The sequence below is a fragment of the Pararge aegeria genome, chromosome 6, assembly GCF_905163445.1.
Source record: "Pararge aegeria chromosome 6, ilParAegt1.1, whole genome shotgun sequence".
NCBI lineage: Eukaryota > Metazoa > Arthropoda > Insecta > Lepidoptera > Nymphalidae > Pararge > Pararge aegeria.
The window spans coordinates 11,002,809-11,012,416 of record NC_053185.1 but is presented as its reverse complement, the minus strand read 5'-3'; positions in this window follow the sequence as shown (position 1 = coordinate 11,012,416).

The following is a 9,608-nucleotide window of genomic DNA, read 5'->3' as shown; positions in this document are numbered from 1 at the left end:
TTGTTCATACTGATAGGAAAATTAATATAATTTTTTTTTGTAACTCTTTATGTATTATTAAATGTGTGTGCAACAGTTAATAATGCAGAAAAAAACAAAATAAGTGAAAAAACTTAGAATTAAAATTACTGACTGGTTGACTGATTTGTCCTTTGTTACTTCTGATAAAAATCGGAAGTTTAAAATTTCAATATTTCATTTTTAATCACAGCAATACTGCATGGTGTCAGAAAGAAACATGAGGGTAGTACTTCTTCTCTTTCACAATTTCACAAGCTCTACTAAAGCCTGTCAAATACAAAAGATTTTCCATTGTTACAGTGATCAGCGCGAACAAACAAAGAAATATGGAGAGTCGCTTTTTTTGGTTATATAGACGCAGATATATTGCTTCTTAATCATTTCTATGGATAAGTTACCTAAAAAGATACATACTCTATACATTATAATAATAGTTTAATACTTTTTAAAGATATATATAATGTAGTTTACCCATTAACGAAGATGCTGAATTGAACTGCAGTTAGCATACACATTAAGCCTGAGGTAATTTTTAACCACAAATAACAACATATTTGTTGTTCATAACATAATAAATAGGATAGTACGATTGTTAGTTTCCAACAGGTCGACGTGATTTATTGCGCGCGAGAGCTGGACAAATGCTTATTCTCCTTTTTTCCGGGGAAACCATTCCGCGTCAAAATCGTGGCCATTAAGTTTATTGTAGGTTTAGTATTTATTATTATTTTTATAGTATGGCATTTTGATTGGCACGTATACATTTTAAACTGTCTGATTGCTTATCCAGACTACTGACTAATCAGGGTCAAGCCCTGACAGTGTTTCTGCTTAATCGTGATTAAGCAGAAACACTGTCAGCAACTGGCAAGAAAATTATCACGGCACAACATTTTCTGGGGGTAGCCCCAGAAGATGTCGTGCCGTGATCTGAGCGTCCGCAGCAACTAGGCTGTCGACGACAATGGGACCCGTTTATATTGGTCAAACCTTCTTGATAGTGCGGTGAATAAGCAAGGGCATCCCGGAATGTCTCAGAGTTAAGTCGAGGGACACACACAGTTTTGGTGTGTCAGCCCCACATAACCACTCAGTTTTGCCCCAATGTAGTATTATACGTCAGGCAATAACTCTTTCTCAAAAGATTGTTTCACTACAGTGTTCTGCAGTACGATACGTCACTGCTATCCGATTTTTCGACACAACAAACTATTGTGGTGTTCACGGACTTTACATTTCCAGTGGTCAGGAAGCTTTTACCTTGACGTCCTTTGCTAATAGAGCTGACGTGACTGGACCTAAACTTAGAACGCGTGCTTTTTATCACCTAACTGCGTGTTATTGAAATCTGTAAAAGTTTAGCATGATGGTTTTACTCGGTACAAAATTTAGTTTACAACCGTAAAAAATTAGAACGGTGATAAGGAGAAGCATGTCTACGAATCCGCAAATGGCCAGAGCAGCGTTGTCTTGTTTTAGTCTTAAGGGCGGGAACAGAGGAGTTTTTTAACCTTTAAAAGTGTAAAACTACCTAGCGCCGCTTGTAAATAAAATTAAAAACAAAAAAAACGCAGCGGTGGTGGAGAACGGTCTACACCCTTGTCCATTCTTATAGGAGCCTACTTTGTAGTGAGCAAGTACCATTACTTGCTCACTACAGAGTTGTTGATAATGAATGTTGATGATGAGAAAGCAATATTATTTGTCCTTTACAAAACAGATATTAAGCGTCTGGATATTTTCCATCTCAAATGTTTAAGAACAATAATGCGTGTAAAGTGGCAGGATAAAATCACAAACTCTGAAATTCTGAGGAGATCGAGCATGGACGGCATGGAAGCATTAATATTGAAAGGTCAACTCAGATGGTGTGGACACTTGACGCGCATGAATGACACCCGGCTACCGAAAGCAGTTTTTTACTCTGATCTCAGTAATGGTAAACGAAAGTCTGGTGGTCAGTACTTGCGCTTTAAGGATGTTCTAAAACGCAATCTAACATCATGCAATATACCATGGAGCAATTGGGAGCGATTTGCCACGCAGAGGTCTAAATGGCGCAAACTGATAAGTGAAAAATGTAAAACCTTCGAAATGAAACGTCTAGAGCACATTGACTCAAAGCGCTACAACAAAAAAATTAGGCCTAAGCCTTCCTATACGTATAGTTATAATAACAGCGGTCAACTTTACTTCGGGTCGTGCAATCGAATCTTCAAAACTAAATTTGGCTACGGTAGTCATATCCGTGCACACTCGAGACGATAAAGCCAAGGTGTCGCCGTTGACGGATACGTCATGGAGGACATCATCATCATCATCATCATCATCATCATTTGTCCTTTATGACAAGGCAAACTGCTTGCATCATGACGAATTGATTAATACTTGGCTTAGTAAAATTACATAAATGCATATATTACAATGTTTAATATGATATAAAATTGTAGCGCATTATTATATAAATTCGTATTTTAATAGTTAAACACAATTTTTATTTTTCGTATAAAAAAAACTATCTTGATTCTTGATGTTTAACTATAAACATTTCTTAAACTTCTTGTGAAACTTCAGTTTCCTGGTTAAAACCATTAAGGAAGGTAGGCTTCTTAGCTAACTTTATTCAAAATTTACGAATTCGAAGATTGTAACGTTTGAGTTGGCAACATTTTGTAAAGAACCAAAAGCAACGTCAAATTGGTTTAATTTAATTCTATCGCCATCACCCCGCTCCCGTTGTAACGACTCACGGCGCCTGCTATGCCCAGCACTGTCGTTAACAGTCTTAAGATTTAATATTGGTGTATGTACTTGCTATATGCTCTTCTTCACGTTGGTCTATTTGTGTGGCAATTATTGTGGCCAATACCTATGTCCCACGCAGAAGAGGGGTTACTGGTCACATTGGCAAATGTGAAGTATTGGCCCACATATTGGCGAGACACCGGCTGTCGGTTTTTCAACACACATGAAAGGATTGGGCCGGGGCTTTTATGTATATAAATAATAGCCACGTATTATGTTTGCAACAATATTTTTCTTGTACCTTGTTCTATTTTGATGTACCTATTGTCAGCATCTTTTTTCTATTTTCCATTCGTTAATAAATCGTAAATTTAATAGGACCTAAATGGACGCAGAAGGTCTGCTTAAGAAGCTTGATGGACTGATATTCCTACGTATCATAAACATTAATAGCCCAATAGGTTTGCCACACTATTAGTTAGCAAAAATGAAGAGCAGCCATAAGATAATACGCAAACTGAGCGACATGCATGTGGTCCATATATAGTAACTGTTGGTATAAGCATTGGCATATTTAGAGCCTACAGCTGAACATGAACTTTGAGTTTGACTGGTAATTAATTGGCCATCTAGTACGTTATACATTAATTAAATACCTTGCTCGGATGGAAATTAAAATTTAAACGAATTTTCATTAAGTTGTTAGTAGGCAATTACTGCCGAGCTAGTATGGAGGCTGGCATATATTTCACTACGAATCTCGAGTTCCCAAGATCGATTCGCGGGTCGTACAAGAAGTTCATGTAAGTATTTCATTTTTTGGTTCAGCTTAATAACTCTGCTAACTTCTATAGATTTTCTCATTTATAATTTCATCACGTAGATATACCCCGAGCTTAACTCCCTCCATTGCCGCTGAGCGGCGCTGAGCCTCCTCAGGCTTATAGTTAGCAACCACCATGTTTCGGAGTCATAAGTTCCGCTGTTTCGGAGAATTTAGTCTTCACGCACTGAGGATACACAGGATTACAGACGAAAATATGTCATGAAACTTTTCGAACGCTACCCATCCGAATTGTAATCGGCCTTACCTCGAAATTAGACCTCCTAACTGGAATGTGTTCTAGGTATTTTAGTCTACAATATCGAGTGCAGAGTTTTCAACCATTAGTTACTAGGTCGGGTGAAACATGATTAGGTGTAAGACAATATTAAGGATTACATAAACGATAAAGCTTGGGTATAATTTGCTCTAACTCTATATATATTAACTGTGAGATTGTTTAAATAAAAAAAAAATACGTCTTGGTTTTATGTGGCGTTTGGCTTTCACAGTTATCACCATCACCTCATAATAATTATGTAAATATATATGTATGAACGCCTCATAAGTGCCTGTAATGGGCCTACATGAACAAAGATTTTTTAAATTAGAATTTTAAGGCCCACCTCTTGAGAAACTGAGAGTTCACTGTGATAATAATCCTTAATTAAGCCCAGCAAGTTGCATTAGAGCCGTGTGGTGGAAATAAGTTCAATCCGCTATTTCCATTGAGCGAAAAACGTTTTGCCCAACTGTGAGACATTAAAAGGCTGAAAATGATGTTGTAATTTCCTGCGAAATTCGTCCGGTGTTACTTTTAAATACGTTTTCATTTAAACTGATGGTGATTTTGTTATCATTAAACAAAACCTTCTTACCTATGTTAACTTTTCGAAGGAATCCGTTTGCGAAATATTAAGGTTTAATGGGCAATTTTTTCTAAGAATCAAGAGTTACAACCATTCTGCAGGCTAAGTGGTTTCTGCAAACTGAACAGTTGTTTTTAGACTAAAAGTAAAAAAAAAAAACAATTTTGGCTTCAGTATTATTTAATCTAAATTTAAGCACAAATAAAAGAGCAAATCTTCAACGTACAGAATTTGACCGGTTACGGTTTTATAATAAGAAGGTGTAGATCGAGAATTCAGTTCAGTTACTCTCTCAACATTGTATATTTAGGCAGTTAGTTAAGTATCTACTTATAAAACAACATCTCTATCGGTACTAGTGTTGCCAAATTCACCTTCTTAATTTCGTGGACATTTCTGGGGTGAGTTTTGTTAAAATTGCAGTTAACCTATTATCTCTTTATTTTATTGTGTTATTGTGGAGTTCACTTCATAGCCTAAAAACTTGTTAATTTAAAAATAAATTGATATAATGTATGATGGAGGAAAGTGAAAAATTAACAAAACATACAAAGCAAAAACCACCCTATCGTATCCTAGTCCAAAGGAATAAGATCCGGCAAAAGGAAACGGACAACACAAAATTTCGGGAACTTTTTTTCCACTACAACTTAGCCCTTAACTGCAATCTCACTTAGTGGCAAGTGATGATGTAGTCAGAGATGGTAGCGGGCTCACCTTTCAGGGAGTATGGCAGTTATATTCAACCCCCCAATTGGTTTTTAGCGACATCGTACCGAAACGCTAAATCAACAATCGTTTAGCGGCACGTCTTTGTCGGTAGGGTAGAAACTAGCCACGGTCGAAGGGAGCACCAGACCAACCCCGTGAAAATAAAGAAATTATAAACTTTATGTAAATAGGGACTTTCCCAAATTTCCCGGCCATCCGGTCACCCTAACTGGTACTCACTGAATATTGCGTGCCTTCTAACGGATTCAAAATAATAACTCCAAACAACCCTAAAAGTACATAGATAGCTACAAGTTTAATTTTGTTATTGTTTTCGGTATTTGCTTGGGCTAGTACTATTTTTTATAGTTAGTTTTCTATTAGTTTGTTTGTCTATGAGACCCCTGTGGTTTTTGAAATAAGCAAGAGCATATGCCCTATACCTAATTAGATCAAATGCTTTAGGCACACAAAAATACTTACCCTAACTGACAAATCTCAAATCTGATAAAGGACCCAAAATAAAAATAGAGGTTTTTTGAATGTCGTTTTTGTTATTTACAAGTTTGTTAGGTTTTCGGGTTAAATCTAATAAATATAAATAAATAAATATATATACTACGACAATACACACATCGCTATCCAGCCCCAAAGTAAGCGTAGCTTGTGTTATGGGTACTAAGATGACTGATGAATATTTTTATGAATAATATACATAAATACTTATAATATACAGATAAACACCCAGACACTGAAAAACACTTGTTCATCACACAAACATTTTCCAGTTGTGGGAATCGAACCAACGACCTTGGACTAAGAAAGCAGGGTCGCTGCCCACTGCGCCATTCGGCCGTCTAGAATCTGAATCAATAATATTTGATTGTTCGAATGATGATGATTCAGGATTGATTTGTTTATGAACAAATAATTTAAAAGTCAAAATAGTAAACTCAAACTGATTGTATACCTATCATCAAGCGTTTTTATTCAATAAATAAAGGTATTTTCTTTAATATAGTTAAATGCCTACCGGAAAACCAAATATGTAACAGAAATAAAGAAGATCTTTATACATCACTATGTTTTTGCTAATCACTATTATTTTGTAAATATATGTGTTTTAGATAAACAAATAATTTGCAAAATTATATATCAGTAAAATAAGGGGCAGTTATTTCGGTATCTCAGTTTTAACTCGTATACATCTGACAGACATACGAGTATATATACTCAACTTTCAGATATTTATTATTTATGTAGATACCTGTTATTCCGAAATAACTGCCATTCATTGAAGTAATTTGATTATTTGAACTCCCTCGTTAGTCTAGCGGTTAGCATGTTTAACTACGGATCACGTAGTCGCAAAAACTTTTTAGGTATGTTTGTGGTTTTGAATTCTCATAATCAACCCGGAGTTACGAATTTGGTGGTGTCAAACCCCTTGCCTCGGAGAGCACGTTCAACCGGTCGGTCGGTCGGTCCCGGTTATTATCACTAACCCTTGAACAGGCTTTAAAGCCCGCCAAACGCATTGCAACAGCGAAGTGGGTCTATGCTCTAAAACCTCTTATATAAGGGAGAAGGCGTGTGACCAGACTTGGGTCAAATCTGAGGATGCTGATGATGTGGAACCAGGGATTTCAGAGAAAGGCGTAAATAGAGTGCCTTCATGCTGCTTCAGTGTCGATTGGCGCTATAGATTATTGTATTAGTAATAATATCCTAGTGATAGCAAAGTTGTTAACACATGGATATGGATCCCCGACAAACTTTTAACTTTTTAAAATAATTTGCGTTGTTAATGATACTCAAAGTAATATACTCAAAAGCGTGTAAAATCTACTAATCCGCACTTGAACAGTGTGGAAACTTGTGCCCTGTAATGGGACCAACCTTCAGCTTAACAAGCTCAAGGGTGGATCTCGCATGCTTTCAAACTGATGGCTATAATATTTTTGCCCACTACTCGGGGCTCGGGTTCAGAACCTCGTGTAACTCAAATTAGGACGGAGTTAAATATATTATGTTTTCTTGTTATATTCATGTAGGTACAAACTAAAAAGGTGCAATACACTTCGCAGTAATGTTTTTGGCAAATAGGTTGATAACATACATAAGCCCATTGGAGGACGGTTCTTATTTTTAAATATGTGCAACATGTTTTTTTCTTGTAAAATGTCTAACAAGGCTCCAATATAACAAGTATTTTCTCAAACATGTTACATATTTGTCAATGGCACCACAATACTATTTGTAGTAGTGGTGCAAGCCAGTAGTTTCAAGGGTCCAAAATAGTTTAATCCATGTACAAAGTAAACGGGTGCAATTCACTTGGAAGTAATGCTTTTGGCAAATAGGTTAGGCATTGCTCGACACGTTGACAATCGACATGAATCACGAAGCAATCCTGTTAAGGTGGAACAATACAATGCATCTATCGAATTACACTTGGTAAGTGCGTTTTCGTTCAATATGAAACACAACCTACACAATATTGCCAACATTCACATTACTAAATCGTGGTATTATTTATTTATGCGAGAAAGGTACTAAACCTTGCTCGCTTTTTTTTAGTATAAATTAAATAATAAAACAAAAGATAATCGATACTACGTATTAGTCCTCGGAATCCTCCAATTCGCGACGCATCAATAATTATGCTGTGTATGGTACAAGTCGAGTCTGAAGTAGCCGACGCCAGCCTTTCGGCATATGGCACTATTTGAGCACACAAACTATACACAATCTGAGAAAATTTCAACTCTGTATCTATTATGGTTCATGAGTTGCAACCCTCTGACAGACGGACGGACGGACGGATGAAGGGGCGGACGGACCAAGGAAGGACAGCGAAGACTAAGTAAAAGTTTTTATGTATTAGCATGTAGTTATTCGCATGTGTGTATTTTAATATTTGTACCACCAGCAGTCTATTCTCCTCTCCTTTTTTTTTTTTCTTATTCTAAGGTTGCCTGGCAGAGATCGCTATTAAGCGATAAGGCCGCCTTTTGTATTACTACTTCTTTCGATATGTTTCTGTTTTTGTTATATTTTAAATATGTTAATGTTATGGTATACAAATAAAGAGTTTAATAATAATAAAAGGTGGGCACCCGTCGAGAACGGAATCCTAAAAATATGTAGATTTGAAATTTGCTTACAATACTTGCTTTGTTGTAAACATATTCACAATTCGAATATATTTTATATTAAAGTGGAAACAATATTAAGTGGCAACTGTAGGGTACCAAATAATACACTTATGCCAGTTTAAAATACTTGTTACAATAAATTCGAAATAAAACCAACTTCCAAATTAAAAATACTTTCCAACTAATATCGGACGAAAACTGAATCAAATTTATTAGCTTTATGTAATAAAGCTCGTGATTAAAAAGCATCCCGGCAAATGGTCCGATATATTATTTACATAAACAGTAAATGTATACAAGAGTTTAGAAAGTGAACTTGTGATCTTACCTTAGCGTAACGAAGTGGCAGGTACGAGGGTAAGTACGCCAGGGTTACAGCGGGCCGCGGGCCATGTGACGGGCAGGCAGCGAGATAGCTGGGCGGGCGGGCGTGCGCCGCGACGGGCTCCCGAGGCGGCACTAGGCCAACATGCCGCCCCCGCCCCCGCTAGAATTCCTAGCTCTGATTAATAGCCGACCCACCTGCGGAGCCTTTGTATGCCACTAATGTTGTTCTTAATGTGTTCTTTCTCTAAACAATCTTGAATATTATTAGTGAGTAACTGCGAAATAAATTATAGTCTACTTAAAGCTTATTATTGTCAGGAAAACAATAGATATAATTTTAACGGACATTAGGACAAAGAGGACATTTGTTAGTTTTAGCTGTATTTAGATACAAAGTAACCTATGAAACCCACAACAATGCGAGTCGGGTTTATTACTATGGGCCATCATTGTAGCGTTAAATTCCAAAATAAGGTTCCATTTTCCAGTTCGGTGAATATTTATTGAAGATCCTGCAGAAATCGAGGGAACTCTTCAAATGTTATAGGCAAACCTATAGTAATATGAGTATTTTTAAAGGAACTTGTGCATCTTCTTTCGAAAACCATATACCATATGGTCAGGTGGAGCTGATGGCAAAGACCATGGATGGCCACCGGAACTATGAAATAATTAGTATTACACGGGTTGCGCTTAGATTATAGTATATAGCTGCTAAGTAATTTATGCTAATCACAATAAAAAAGCTGATTGTGAAGTACTGGGGGAACTTCTGAAACATTAACACCCCGGCCTCGGGAAAAGCAATTTCTTGTAAAGGGTTATGAGCAGTTGACATTTGGATATTATAACCACAGAATTAAGAACATGCAGAATACGTGTACACGACTAATTGAAGCATCAAAAACTACTTTAGTAGTGTTTCTCGAATAGGCGGTTAGTCACTTTATTTTA